We start from the raw sequence: 15,188 nt of genomic DNA, 5'->3' as shown, positions 1-15,188 counted from the left end.
AAACTTTACAATTCCGAGTTAATGGCACGAAATTCAAGATTTTATAGGTGACATTGTCGGCGTTGTTTTGAGGTTTATATCGCTAGATTTACAATGTTAACACGTGCGGGTGTCGTTCGTCTGATACTGACGCTTTCGAAGCTAGACATAAAAAGATTTGATCTATAAAACCTGTTTTATCATTATTCATAATTTGGGATGCCATACGATGTTTTACAGCTCAGTTTTGAGCTGAACGATGGTGCTAAAGTAAAAAAGTAATACGTATTTTAAACTAAAATAATGTTTATTATTTATTTTAGTTTGCTGGAGAGGTTAATGTTCATAATATTTCTATATTTTTGAAGTGAAACTTCCTTATCGGCGTTGGAAAAAAATTTACCGTCACATTTTTCGGTTACGCGTCACATTTTTCCGTTACGCGCCATCTTTTTTGTATTCATGTCTATGATAATAAAATCCTTTTGTTTAAACTTTATCTAATTTAACTTTTTTGTATTCATGTCTATGATAATAAAATCCTTTTGTTTAAACTTTATCTAATTTAACTTTATTTAACCAATTTCTAGAAAGTTGCATGTAGATCATTTTTCGAAAAATAAGGCCATAAAGAAGTTTCACTTCTTACGTGTGTACACTAGTACACGCACACATTTTTTTTTTATATGCTTTGAGAGGATATTTCAGCTTCGCCTTAGCATGTAGGTGAGCTCACAGGTGTCAAACCGGAGTGTTGCTAACACTGGCCCTAGCAAGAGCAGTGCTTCGTAGAATCTACCACCGGATCGGAAACGCGACCCACTGAGAAGATCCAGCGAGAAACTCAGTGGGCTAAGCCCTTCGTCGCAAGCGACGGGTTCGACGAGGACGGTGACCGGTGCTTGTGTTACCTAAAAGCATCGTTAATGGATCGGGTGGATCCGTAATGACGCCTTAATAATATCATTGTAATGGCTGGTAGTGTAACTAATTTCAGACACGATGGTACTTAAAATGACATTTACTCCCGTCCAACTCATCGTGATGTTGGCATCTATTTTCAATGCCGCTATGGCGAACTGTATCTTTCCTGCGGTGTGGAAAGAAGCGGACGTTATCGGCATACATAAACCCGGTAAACCAAAAAATCATCCGACGAGCTACCGCCCAATCAGCCTCCTCATGTCTCTAGGCAAACTGTATGAGCGTCTGCTCTACAAACGCCTCAGAGACTTCGTCTCATCCAAGGGCATTCTCATCGATGAACAATTCGGATTCCGTACAAATCACTCATGCGTTCAACAGGTGCACTGCCTCACGGAGCACATTCTTGTGGGGCTTAATCGACCAAAACCGTTATACACGGGAGCTCTCTTCTTCGACGTCGCAAAAGCGTTCGACAAAGTCTGGCACAACGGTTTGATTTTCAAATTATTCAACATGGGTGTGCCGGATAGTCTCGTGCTCATCATACGGGACTTCTTGTCGAACCGCTCTTTTCGATATCGAGTCGAGGGAACCCGCTCCTCCCCACGACCTCTCACAGCTGGAGTCCCGCAAGGCTCTGTCCTCTCACCCCTCCTATTTAGCTTATTCGTCAACGATATTCCCCGGTCGCCGCCGACCCATTTAGCTTTATTCGCCGACGACACGACTGTTTACTATTCTAGTAGAAATAAGTCCCTAATCGCGAAGAAGCTTCAGAGCGCAGCCCTAGCCCTAGGACAGTGGTTCCGAAAATGGCGCATAGACATCAACCCAGCGAAAAGTACTGCGGTGCTATTTCAGAGGGGAAGCTCCACACGGATTTCCTCCCGTATTAGGAGGAGGAATCTCACACCCCCGATTACTCTCTTTAGTCAATCCATACCCTGGGCCAGGAAGGTCAAGTACCTGGGCGTTACCCTGGATGCATCGATGACATTCCGCCCGCATATAAAATCAGTCCGTGACCGTGCCGCGTTTATTCTCGGTAGACTCTACCCCATGATTTGTAAGCGGAGTAAAATGTCCCTTCGGAACAAGGTGACACTTTACAAAACTTGCATAAGGCCCGTCATGACTTACGCGAGTGTGGTGTTCGCTCACGCGGCCCGCACACACATAGACACCCTTCAATCTCTACAATCCCGCTTTTGCAGGTTAGCCGTCGGAGCTCCGTGGTTCGTGAGGAACGTTGACCTACACGACGACCTGGACCTCGAATCTATACAGAAATACATGAAGTCAGCGTCGGAACGGTACTTCGATAAGGCTATGCGTCATGATAATCGCCTTATCGTTGCCGCCGCTGACTACTCCCCGAATCCTGATCACGCAGGAGCCAGTCACCGTCGACGCCCTAGACACGTCCTTACGGATCCATCAGATCCAATAACCTTCGCACTAGACACCTTCAGCTCTAGGAGCAGGCTTAGGGACCTCGGTAACCGTACTCGTCGAACTCGACAAAGAGTTCGCCGTGCAACCTAACCCATGAATCAGCTCGCTGAGTTTCTCACCGGATCTTCTCAGCGGGTCGCGATTCCGATCCGGTAGTAAATTCATTCGCGAAGCAGCTACTCTTGAGCTGTTAGGTCTCCTTCGGAGGCGCTCGGGTAGCTGTTAGCAAATCCCACCCCTCCTGGCTGAGCCTTTGCTCGCCCACCTGTCCTGGTGAAACTGGAAAGGCCTCCGGGCCACCAGTAATCCTACAACCATAAAAAAAAAAAAAAAAAAATGACATTTACTTCTATTATAAATTCGGTGTATGTTTTTTATAGGTTATTTTAGAAGAATAAAAAATAAAATTAAAATTAATAGTGGAAGAGAAATAGCCTAAGAAAAAATGGATGGATTGCGTGAAAGACGATATGTGTAAGAGGTGTGCGAAGAAACGGTATATGATAGAGGAGTATGGAAGGAGAAAACATGTTCCGCCGACCCCAGGTGACTGGGAGAAGCGTAGGAGAATGATGATGATGATGATAGTTAAATTTTATACGAGCAAACTTTGCGACGTTACGAGTACACACGGCTTGTTTAAAAAAACTGCTATATAACATTTATACAATTTATAAATTCGCTAAATATGGCTATATACGAATTGTTGTAGCTTTATTTCGTATTCGTAACATTTCTATATTTAAATCAGATTGACAGAAAAAAAATCTGATTTCGTAAAAACCGACTCTAAAAGTCAGATCAGTGAGTTTGATTGATGGGTTTAGTCTTGAAATAAATTAGCCTTTTTATTTGAAAAATGCATCTAAATATTAATCTAAACTAATTATTGAAAAGCCTTTGGGACTAGACGCCAAGCGCGTGCTTCATTTTTCAGCTTGTCTATTCTAATATATACAGTGGTTTTTACGGATGTTCCGTTATAACTACTCAACCATAAACCCTATTGACTTCAAACTTGGTATACATGTAGAAAATACATGTACTTAATGGATAGGCTAATATTTATATGAGCGTTGGACTCCCTACACCAGTTGCGGGGGTGTTAATTATGAGAATCTTTGTCGGGGTGAGAAATAATAATGTTAATTTTAAATGCCCAGCGAAGCGGACGGGTACAGCTAGTTCTTAATAAATATTGCTCTACTAATTTGAAAGGCGTTCGAACAATTTGAGCACAAATTACATTTTTCGAAGTTAAAGTCAGAAAAAGTAACTTAACAAGTAACTTAACAAAAAAACGGCTTTAGCTTACTTACTGGTGGTAGGACCCCTTGAGTCCGCACGGGTAGGTACCACCACCCCGCCTATTTATGACGTGAAGCAGTAATGCGTTTCGGTTTGAAGGGTGGGGCAGCCGTTGTAGCTGTACTTGAGAACTTAGAACTTATATCGCAAGGTGGGTGACGCGTTTATGTTGTAGATGTCTATGGGCTCCAGTAACCCCTTAACACCAGGTGGGCTGTGAGATCATTCACCCATGTAAGCAATAATTAAAAAAAAACCTTCCAGTTGAATCTCAGTGACCAAATAAGAATTAACGTAACCCGTTTAGTTGCTGCTGAGAGAAAAAACAATAACATAGCGTCCGAATTAGAAAGAACACCCTCTTTTTTAAATTGGTTAATAAAATATCACATTAATTATGCAGTTAACTGCCAAAATGCTCAAACAATGATGTTTCTGAAGTAAACGAAACATTATATCAAATATAACTTGAGGACACATATCACTCCCATTGTCAATGTCCATCTGAGGCCGCTGCCTGATGTTGAGTGATCGTAAGCTCATCTATTGAGGCCAATAGAAAAAGATGTGTTTTGTCGTGGGACACCGGATAGGAACGAAGCTCCTTATTATAAAAATATTAATTTTAAGTTCTATTCGAGGTATAAAGAAAATGAAACTGAAGGTTTCGCAACAACCCACGGTCATTCGGTAACGTGCGAACTTATTGTGGTACACTTCATTCACGGTTGTTTGCATAAGAATTAGTGTATTGTGCAAACGAACGCTCTGAGATCGTGGTCAATGAACGATAAAAAAATATGTTATTTTTTGTACGTTATTACAAAGCTAAGTCGTACACTGTGTGCATTACTAATAAAAATCTTACGTTACGGACGTTTTTTCCCGGTTAGGGTATCCCTCCGCATCGTCCCATAAGGAACTTCGTTCCAATATACTTACATTAATTTTACCTACTCTCAAAACGAACTACCAAAATTGAACAAAGTGACCGACACCCACCAAACCATAAAAGGGTTCATCACGAGTGTAAACCACATGAAATAACGTTAGGTTCAATTAAAACTTAAACCATAAACACGCAAGTAATTTCCTGGAAATTCCGCCGAAGCAGCCTTTGATCCCCGAAGGCCGAGAAAATAGCTTTAAACATAGGTAAACCATGGGATTTGCATAACGCCCCGCTGTTCGTTCACGCGTAACTGGCTTCTAATAACTTTATCCGACGCATTGAGGCAACTCATCAATGTGAGGGCATTGAGATGCATTCAGAATTAGATTTAACACGCCTTCAGGGCTGGTATATTTTAAATGATAAGCAGGTACATGCTTATTAGTGTTTATGCGCGATTAAAATTTATAACGCACTAGATCAGTGTTTCTCAAACTTTTTTGATGTACACCTAAAGCTGAGTTTATTTGTTTATTAACAACAAATAAATGGTGATAAATGTTACATATTATTTATTTATTACATATGGACTTTTGACGACAAACTTTATGCAGAGGATGTGCCTGATCTGCTTCTACGAAATTATTAATATTCAGTTTAATTTTTGTTGATAACATTTTTAGATATCCACATTTAGTTATCAGTAATCGATCTATTTTTTGTTAATAAAGTTGTTATTGCACCGAATTCTTGTTCCACCAAATAAGTGGCAGCAAATGTGTCATATTTTCTAACCTCCACCGATTTTTTTTTTATTGTCGAAAGATTACTGGTGGCCCGAAGGCCTTTCCAGTTTCATCAGGACAGGTGAGCGAGCAAAGGCTCAGCCAGGAGAGCTTGATTTTTACTAAGCGCCTCCCAATAATATTTAAAGTTTCAACGCCCTCTCAGATAGTCTTAGTGCCCACTGAGGCGATACCGCCCTCTTTGACAACCAATTAACTAGATGGAAACCTAATTTTCTTTCCACAGGAGAAAATCATCGAATCCCCTCCCACGGGGCGGGTGGGGTATGTGGGAGTTGAACCCCACTAAAAACTCGTCGGGGTCTTCGGTCAGGGGAACGCGGCCTACCATCACCCAGCTTTCTATCACGGGCGAGCGTACCGAGCACGCCTGGGTCCCTCCCCGCACAAAGCAGGAGGAGCCCGAAGCTCTTAGGGGGCCAAGTCACGGATGGGACCCGGTCCCGACCCCATGCTCGGCGGCAGTGGATTTCTGCGTAGTGAGGAGAGCTTTGCCTCAATCGCCTCGCCGCCTCCTTCCGCGAGATGGTGCACTCGTAGAAGTTGAGCATAGCCTTTCAGGACTCGTCACCGCCAAGCATCGACGCCACGACGCCAGGCAGTGACAAGTCCCGTTGTATCTTTGCGACCAGGACACCACGCTGCACTTAGTATGTTTTTTTTATTATTCTTCATTTTATAACTAATGTCAGTCACTCACGTACAATGTACGAATATTTGCGCGCATGTGAAGGGCCGTCATACATTCATTTGCAAACTTAGCGGCTGTGCAAATGGGTTCGGTACTCAATTTGCGAACCCGTTTGCGCTTCCTCCCACACTTGTTTTCGAATGTCTCACGAATTTCTCTTCTTTTTTAATTCAGCAATAGAACATTGAAGAGAAAGGGAGTTTTTAATTCTTTCCCGGGCGTCCCTTGGCCGTTAGCCATTCTGTTTTTATGGGATTTCTTTTGAGGGTCCTATATGGTCGATTCATTTTGCAGGAGTTCAATGAACTCCATCACCTTAGTGTTGTTCCAATCCATGATTAAGGTACGCTACACAGTAGACGTCACGAATTATGAAAATGGCGAAACGTCCGTTACCTTCGCAATCGTGGGCGCAACTGGTCACACGAATGTGTGGGAAACTACACGAAAAATCGCGGTTCGCGTGCTTTGATGTCCGTTGAAAAACCGACACAGCTTAGAAAACCACGAATGCAGCGAAAACTTTGCATAATCATTTGCAAATGTCGTCCTACACTTGCGGGTTTGCGTATTCGTGCGAATGTGAGTGACCGGTATAACATAGGGTTAAAAAAAATCGCTATTTACAAAGAACGGTACTACTCTCAAAATTCACTTATTTTTAATAACCATTATTGTTATACGATGAAATAATTGGACGTAAGACGTAACAAAGACCTAGAAACGTTTATTTTGTTTAGATTAATAACACGGGTCAACACCAAATTTGACTTTGATTGCAAAGCATAAAATTTCGATATTTTAGATCGTAATTAGACGAAAAAATAATACATGGTATGAAACAGTTTGCTTTTGAACTTTAATAAATTGACCACATATGAAACAAAATGCATCAGCATCGTATTTACACTTTCGTGACATTTTAAGTTTTTCTGGGCTTGTACGAAACACCTGATCGTTGTTTATGACTCGAGTGCCATCTAGTGGCACTGTGTGAACGTAAATACCCCACTCTCATAGAGCGGTTTTTTTTGAAAGTATTAAAAGTAATTAAAATTTATAAAAAAATTGAAAAATTAGTATTATTACTATAACTATCACAAAAGCAAACTTTATACAGAAAAAAGATATTTTATTTTCGTTTTTGTGAATAATTAACCGGAAAAACCTATAATAAACGCTATGACAAAGAACGAATTATTTTTTTGTAGAGTTGTGTAATTTAACCCTAAAAATCGATGAATATTTTCTACACACATTTTTTTTTCTTTGCTACTTAATCTCTTCTAGTTCAAAAGTCAAATAGTATCTCTCAAATTATACGCTTAATCGTTCAAACTGAACTTGTTAAGAGATTAACACATTCAGTAAAATTTCATACGAAAACTATTTACCCTTGTAATTTAGTAAATTACTTAGTAAATTAAGAGGTTTCGTTCATATAAATTAAGTTCACTTCAACTTTACGTACGAGGAGGACAGGTCCGTATTCAGTTTTTATTTCGAGAAAATTAGTTTATATAAAAACGCTTTGTAATAAATTAGTTCGTACCGTTACATTTATACCTACTCGTAAGTAAATTGTAATTAGTTTGACATATTCTGACTGTCTGAACTATTATCGATTTATAGCGTATTACGAATCGAATAACTAATGCTAGCATTAACACTAGATCCATAATCTATATATTAATACGTGAAGCAAAAACTTTGTATCCCTTTTTACGAAAATTGCGCGTACGGAGGAGTATGAAATTTTCTACACTTATAGAGAATAATAGAGACGAAGCGCAAAATGCTAATATTTTTTTAAAATAATGCATAAAATATACATTAAATCATAGAAAACATTACACACACTACCATGTATTTGACACACACACATATACTTTTCGTTTATTGCACTGAAGTATTGTCAAACTTTTGTTATTGCTTAAAGTCTGTAGTCAAATTGAAAAAAGGTTAGTATTGTTTATCTATAATATTACGAGTATTTGTCTATAGTGTAGTTTTGGCGAAATCTGTAACAATAGGACCATAATAATGTTGAAACTTATAATTCAATTAATTATAGTCGAATTTCGACTAATGCGGGACCACTAGTTTGGGTAAATTGACAACGTGGTGTAGTCTGTACAAGTTTACTTGTTTGAAACTGAGTGCATATCTGTTTGACATCAAAAGGCGCCACAGACAATTATTTTTGCCCCCATTCGTACATCCATCCCTGATAATTAGCTGGAGAGCGTAATGAATGACTAAGGGATCCTCGGATCTATGAAAGAGCTACGTTTCAAGGGTCCATGAAATCGCGATGAAGGGTTGCCTTTTAAAACTTGCAAAATAAATTGTTGCCATTTATTTAGTTTAAGCATCTCGCTCTAGCTCTGCCAAATAAATTACAAATTTATTTATCAATTATTTATTCTGCTCTGTAATTATTAGTTCTGTTTTCGATAACACATTTTGGAAAATAAACTTGTGAAAGATTTATAAAGATCTAAAAACTTTTGGTTTTGTTTTTTTATCGAATACGAGCTTCGATCTGATTTGAAGTATATTTAAATGTATTCACATATCAGAGTGTAACATCATAGTTATTGGTAACAACTCTTGATGATTTTGGTTTTATAATCTATGAAATCGGCCATAGATAACTAACTATTCCATGTTTTTGTTTAAAGAGTATGACAATACTCTTATATCAATATAAAGGCCCTCGCTATGTTTTATATATTTAATTGTATTGCTTAGATATTAGAAGAATCGTCCACGTGATTTTTAGAAAGTTTAATAAGTTGGACACATCTTAAATCGCTATGGTACGACAAAATATACCATGAGCTAGTCCTATTGAGACTACTCTCGTGATTAAACCATTGTAAACACAACAACATGAAGTAGGTACTATGTAATATACTAGTACAATGTGCGATTGATGTAGATCGGCGACTTTTTGGCGGGAACGCGTGGAGTGAAGTTGTGTGATTTGTTTTATTTTGTATATTTAGTGTTTCTTCAGGTTTGAATGTGTAATAATGGTGGTTTATTAACTGTTTGATATCTGTGAAAGTGCACAAATGTGGGAAAATAAAACAAAGCCGCTGGACGCAACTTCTCGGGATCCTCCAAAAATTCCATTGAAAAAATCTTAGTAAATGACCACCATTTTACTGAGATTAAATTTCATCCCATATCATCTCATCTCATTTCATTTAATTTCATCCCAGTCGATTCAAATTAATCATCTTCATTTATTTTCACTCCATAATATCAGTTTTCATAAAAATATGAATATAAATTAAAATAAGACATGGCTTAAAGGTCTTAGCTACCTAGTCATAAAATCCCTTAAAAAAGACTTTTCGGGTTACCATGACATGGGGTAAATTGGGATCCTGGGGTAAATTGGGACAAACCTGCGGAAGATTCTCAAAGTACCTGTAGCACGGAATCTACCTAATTTTGTTTATGTTAATATTTATCAATGTATAGAAGAAAAACCAAGTTAACAATGGAAGTACTAAATATTAGTTAAGTTGGTCCCAAAAATTCGTCAAATTAAATTGAAAACAGTGGTTGAAAAGTGCGTTTTAAAACAGCTTAAAGAACTTTTAAAAGAAGTAATATTATCGTTGTTTTTTCAATAAGATCAGTTTATATAAGTTTTTAATACACCTGGAAATACCACAAGAAACGGTAAGTTGCAATATTCTTATTTTAAATACAATATTTCGACAAAATAAAAAATGTATATTTTTTCCTTTCTTTTTGGGGAAAATTGGGACGTATGTGAGGTAATTTGGAACGAGACTGGAAAAATTAGGGACGAAAAAACACAAAATTGGAACGCGAAAAGACAAAATAGGGATGGCTTGTTAGGGTTGTCACTGATATCTTATAATAGATTTTTTAGCCTATACTATCACTCAATTGCGTGATGTAAAGAAGGTTAATGTGTTTATCAGTTAGTTTATGTAAGTATTATAGGTAAAAGAAAAGTATTTATATAATTACTTTTTTTTCGCGACATTTACCTTGTAATATCTGCCCGATCGTATGTCCTTTAACTCCTTAAAAAGAACTCAAACGAATCAAAACTTTTGTTATTTCAGAATCTATTCACGCGACGAATCATGATTTTTTTAACATTCACAAGACACATAGATAAAAACAGGCCTCAGATTTTAAATGTAACATTAATTAAAAATCCGAGATATCTAGGTTCCAATTATGTTGAGTTTAGTTATTTAGCTTAGAAAGAATTTCTTTTATTTTTGTTATTATTGACAGTAATCAGATAAAGCTGCTTTTTTATCTTATTCACCTGATATCTTACTCTTGTTCAAAGATTATTTTGAAAATGTTGATTAAATAAAATTGTATTATTGCATTTCCAGTCCTTTTGTTTTCTATTTTTTATTCTATTTTATGATTTTGTTTCAGAGTTGTGATTTTTAAGGAAATTAAATAATAATTTTCTAAAATATAACATGCACATACTTTTTTTGATCATTGTATTGTTGATTATCATTCACGTCACATCGCTTCGGAATAGAAACCAGCTTAATTTACACTATGTTGTGTATTGTGCTTAAATTATGGATTGTGTAAAATTATGGATTTCGGTCCATATAAATAATTATATGGCACCTACCTATATATCGCAGTACTGCGAGTTGACAACCCTTACAAATATCCCAATTTAACCCTTAACCGTCTCAATTTACCCCGGACGCTGGGTAAATTGGGATGGCCATTATTTTACCGATTATTTCTTTAAAATGAGTAATTAAAATAATGTAACGGTTTTTATCACCTAGGTACGTTCAAGACTCAACTTATTTCTTTGGTTGAGCAGTGACTATTTAATTGGAACTATTTTAAAATTCAATCTGAAGGTCGATTTTGTCCCTATTTACCCCATTGTACGGTACGTTGTTTTTAATATTAATTTGTAAAACATAGATTAACCTTTAATTCAGAAAAAAGTATTAGTGCTCTGAATTATCTAGAAGGTTTTGATTTATTATTCTGTAACTTTATTCACTAGTAATCGTAGTGTCCCACCAGAGGCAAACGTAACATAATTATTGTGTTAGGCGTAAGTAAGGAGAGCGACCCCATTCCAAACCCGTCGTTTATTTTATTGGTAAGGATGGAACAAGAACTGGATTTTCGTATTTATGTTAAATAAACAATAGATTTCATTTCTTTATCCAGGTTAGGCTGTAAGAGATACCTTATTTAATTAAAATGCTCAATATGTTCTTATTTTATCTTTAAATTAATAGCATTTTATGAATTTAAAGTGTGAATACAACAGATTACACGAACTGTACATTATAAAACACGATTAATAAATGTCTATAGGCATATTTAAAGATCTAACATTAATAAAAAAAAATATTGCTTAGATGTGTGGACGAGCTCACAGCCCACCTGGTGTTAAGTGGTTACTGGAGTCCATAGACATCTACAACGTAAATGCGCCACCCACCTTGAGATATGTTCTAAGGTCTCAGTATACTTACAACGGCTGCCCCACCCTTCAAACCGAAACGCATTACTGCTTCACGGCAGATATTGTATTATGATATATAGAATATTGAAAATAAATTGAGAGACTAAAAAAGAAAAAGAAAAAAATTATATTTTAGGCAATAGGTTATCAAAATAAGTGGCGTCTGTGGTTCGTGAAATATGTTCCTCTATTTCATATGCTTCAAAATCAGCAATGCTAATGGGCACAGCCAAGCCGTAGGAGATAAGTTACATTACACATATTACCCAATATGGCGACTATAAATCAACAAAAATAAGGCGAAAAATAATCAAAATAATGGATCTTGATATCTAATTTAGCCTAAAATATTTATCTGTAAAGTTTTTTTCGATACAGTTGAATATTTAAGCTTTTCCTTTATTAATAAATACCATTGAGTTGATCAGTATTAATATGCGGATAAATTTTTGTTTCTCGTAAGATAGTATTTGGGCTATCATAGATTTTTAATTGCCGTCACAGTAGACGAGCATAGCTGATACACTCAAACTTTCTATCAAGACGTATCTACTTTGGGTGTCGTTTAAAATAAAAAAAATTAATCCGATGATTTTATTCATCATTGATAGGATGAACATAGTTTGATGACATGATGACTGATAAATACCTATGGCATTATTTGACGGTTACTTGACGCCATGACAACGAGTAAAGTAAGTTGAGTCGAAGGGTGGTTAAGGCGCTTGTAATACTGCCAAATATAGGGAACTCTTGAAATTTTTACTGGTGGTAGAACCTCTTGTGAGTCCGCGCGGGTGGGTACCGCCACCCTGCCTATTTCTGCCGTGAAGTAGTAATGCGTTTCGGTTTGAAGAGTGGGGCAGCCGTTGTAACTATACATGAGACCTTAGAACTTGTATCTCAAGGTGGGTGGCGCATTTACGTTGTGGATGTCTAGGGGTCCAGTAACCACTTAACACCAGGTGGGCTGTGAGCTCGTCCACCCATCTAAGCAATAAAAAAAAAATGAAAATCGTAGTGAAAATCCGGTTAATAATAGTGTGTGTTATGTTAATATCGCGAAAGTATAAAACAATTAGTATCAATGTCTAGATTGATAGATGCCTAGATTCGCACTGACTGATACGAAATATAAGTTTAAAATTAGTTATTGAAACAACAACTTGCACTGCCTTGCACCCTTTGATGGCACTGTTCTAGCTTTCTTTAATTCCTACGCATAAATCCTAGTTCGATGTGATATTTCGAGGAAGCTATCTCTCTTACCGTGGGGACGGCGGGATGGATCTAATATGCTCTGCGTAAACCCTGTCCCGCCGTCTCAATAGCTCCGACTTGGTTCCCGCCCAGTCCGGGGCAGGGTGCCGGCTGTGAGCGGCAGGAGTTTTTAGTGAGGTTCGACTCCCACATACCCCACTTGCTGCATGCCGTGCGGGTGGGAGTCCGGCGATTTTCCTCTGTGGAAAATTTTTTTCTCTCTTACCTTAAAATATGTGAACAAAATTAATTCGCTCAATTTTATGCAGTTCACTTAACTCCGGCTCAATTTTTCCTTTGGGCCCCCCACTTCGAGTAGAGCCGGCAACCCTTCTGACTGATAATAGATTTATATACACGACCCCTATGTTACCAGTTCAATTAGTCAATACACTCACACATTTATCTGGTTTTATATGGCATTCTCTTGGTTTTTGATTAGGCAAGTCAATAAGTACAGCAACCAATTCTAGGTTATTTTGTTTAGGTATCACAATTATTAAATATGAAATGTATTACGTAAATTCATGGGAAGTAAAATTGAAAAAAAAAAAACGGGACAAAAAATCTTACAAGAAATATGTGGACAAAATAAAAATGAAAAATAAATTAGCCTTCTATTTAAAGTGACATAATTTTAATAATCTATATATTAATACGTGAAGCAAAAACTTTGTATCCCTTTTTACGAAAATTGCGCGGACGGAGGAGTATGAAATTTTCCACACTTATAGAGAATATAGAGAAGAAGTGCACAATGCTAATATTTTTTTAAAATAATGCATAAAAGATACATTAAATCAGTAAAGAAAACATTACACACACTACATACCATGTATTTAACGCACACACGCATGCATACTATTTATTGTCAAACTTTTGTTCTTGCCGTCTGTGGTCAAATTGAGAATAGATTAAATATTGTTTGTCTTTATTAAAAAAAATGTATAGTGTAGCCTTGCCAAATTTGTAATTATAGAAGTATAAAATACTATTATAATAGTGTACAAACTTACAATTCCAATTAAAGTCGAATTTCGACTACTGTGGGACCTCTAGTTATATTAATTTCTAAACCTTAGAGAAGTATGAAAGGAAATCATAATTTTAACGAAATCACTTAATTCTGCTCTCAGTGAATAGTGACTCAATATTTAATTCAGTAGTCTGGACACAGTCGGTACGATTGTAACTACTGAATACAAATACGCGGACTTCGGATCTGCTTGGCTTTTTACATTAATGTAGAACACTATTCCAGTACCGCAAGCGAAATTGTTTATTTTTGATAAACTTCAGTTTTTAGTTAGAAATCCCAATATATTATATAAATCTGGTTTTGATCAAGACAAATAGTGTTAAATATAGAAAGCGGTTTCACTGTTGACTTTAGTAATCAAGCGATCAAGCTCAAGCGAATTAGCGATCAGGTTTGTCTTCCAGGAAACAAAGGTATAATTTTTTAATAAATATATTTTTTTTTTATTTCATTTTCAAATTGTTTTTTTTTTATTGCTTAGTTGGGTGGACGAGCTCACAGCCCACCTGGTGTAAAGTGGTTACTGGGGCCCATGGACATCTACAACGTGAATGCGCCACCCACCTTGAGATATAAGTTCTAAGATCTTAGTATAGTTACAACGGCTGCCCCACCCTTCAAACCGAAACGCATTACTGCTTCCCGGCAGAAATAGGCAGGGTGGTGGTACCTACCCGCGCGGACTCACAAGAGGTCCTACCACCAGTAATTGTAATTATAGCGAAATAGCCACTGACGTTGATATAAATCAATAAAACAAACAGTACATAAGGTTAGAATTTAGTTCAGATTGTAAATATACACATCATTTCAAATCATTATTTTTTGCACCAATTCTAAAAAAGTTATCTGGTTATATAACAGGAAAAATATAAAAAAATTGAAAAGGATATTAAAAAAGGTTGCCATGCGCAAATTGGTTTTCATCGTGAATAGAAAGTCTTACACAAGGAAAAGCAAATTAAAATCTAATATTCCCAATCTTTCATTTTTTGCGGTGAACGTTTTAATTAAGACACGGCTTTGCATGCTTAATTAACAAACAGGATATTAAAATAACAGACAAGTTTGTTTACTTGGAAAAATATGTTTATTCTGTTGACGCAGGCAAATAAATGCATCTCTATTAGGTACTTTAAGGCTTAGAAGGGAAACACCATTACTATTGGCGAATACTTTTGGAACGAAGTTCCTTATGGGACGATGCGGAGGGGGGTATCCTAACCGGGAAAAAACGTCCGTAACGTAAGATTTTTATTAGTAATGCACACGGTGTACGACTTAAACTATGTAATAACGCACAAAAA

This window comes from Bombyx mori, chromosome 21, assembly GCF_030269925.1.
Source record: "Bombyx mori chromosome 21, ASM3026992v2".
NCBI lineage: Eukaryota > Metazoa > Arthropoda > Insecta > Lepidoptera > Bombycidae > Bombyx > Bombyx mori.
The sequence above is the reverse complement of the archived record's forward strand: the minus strand, read 5'-3'. Positions refer to the sequence as shown.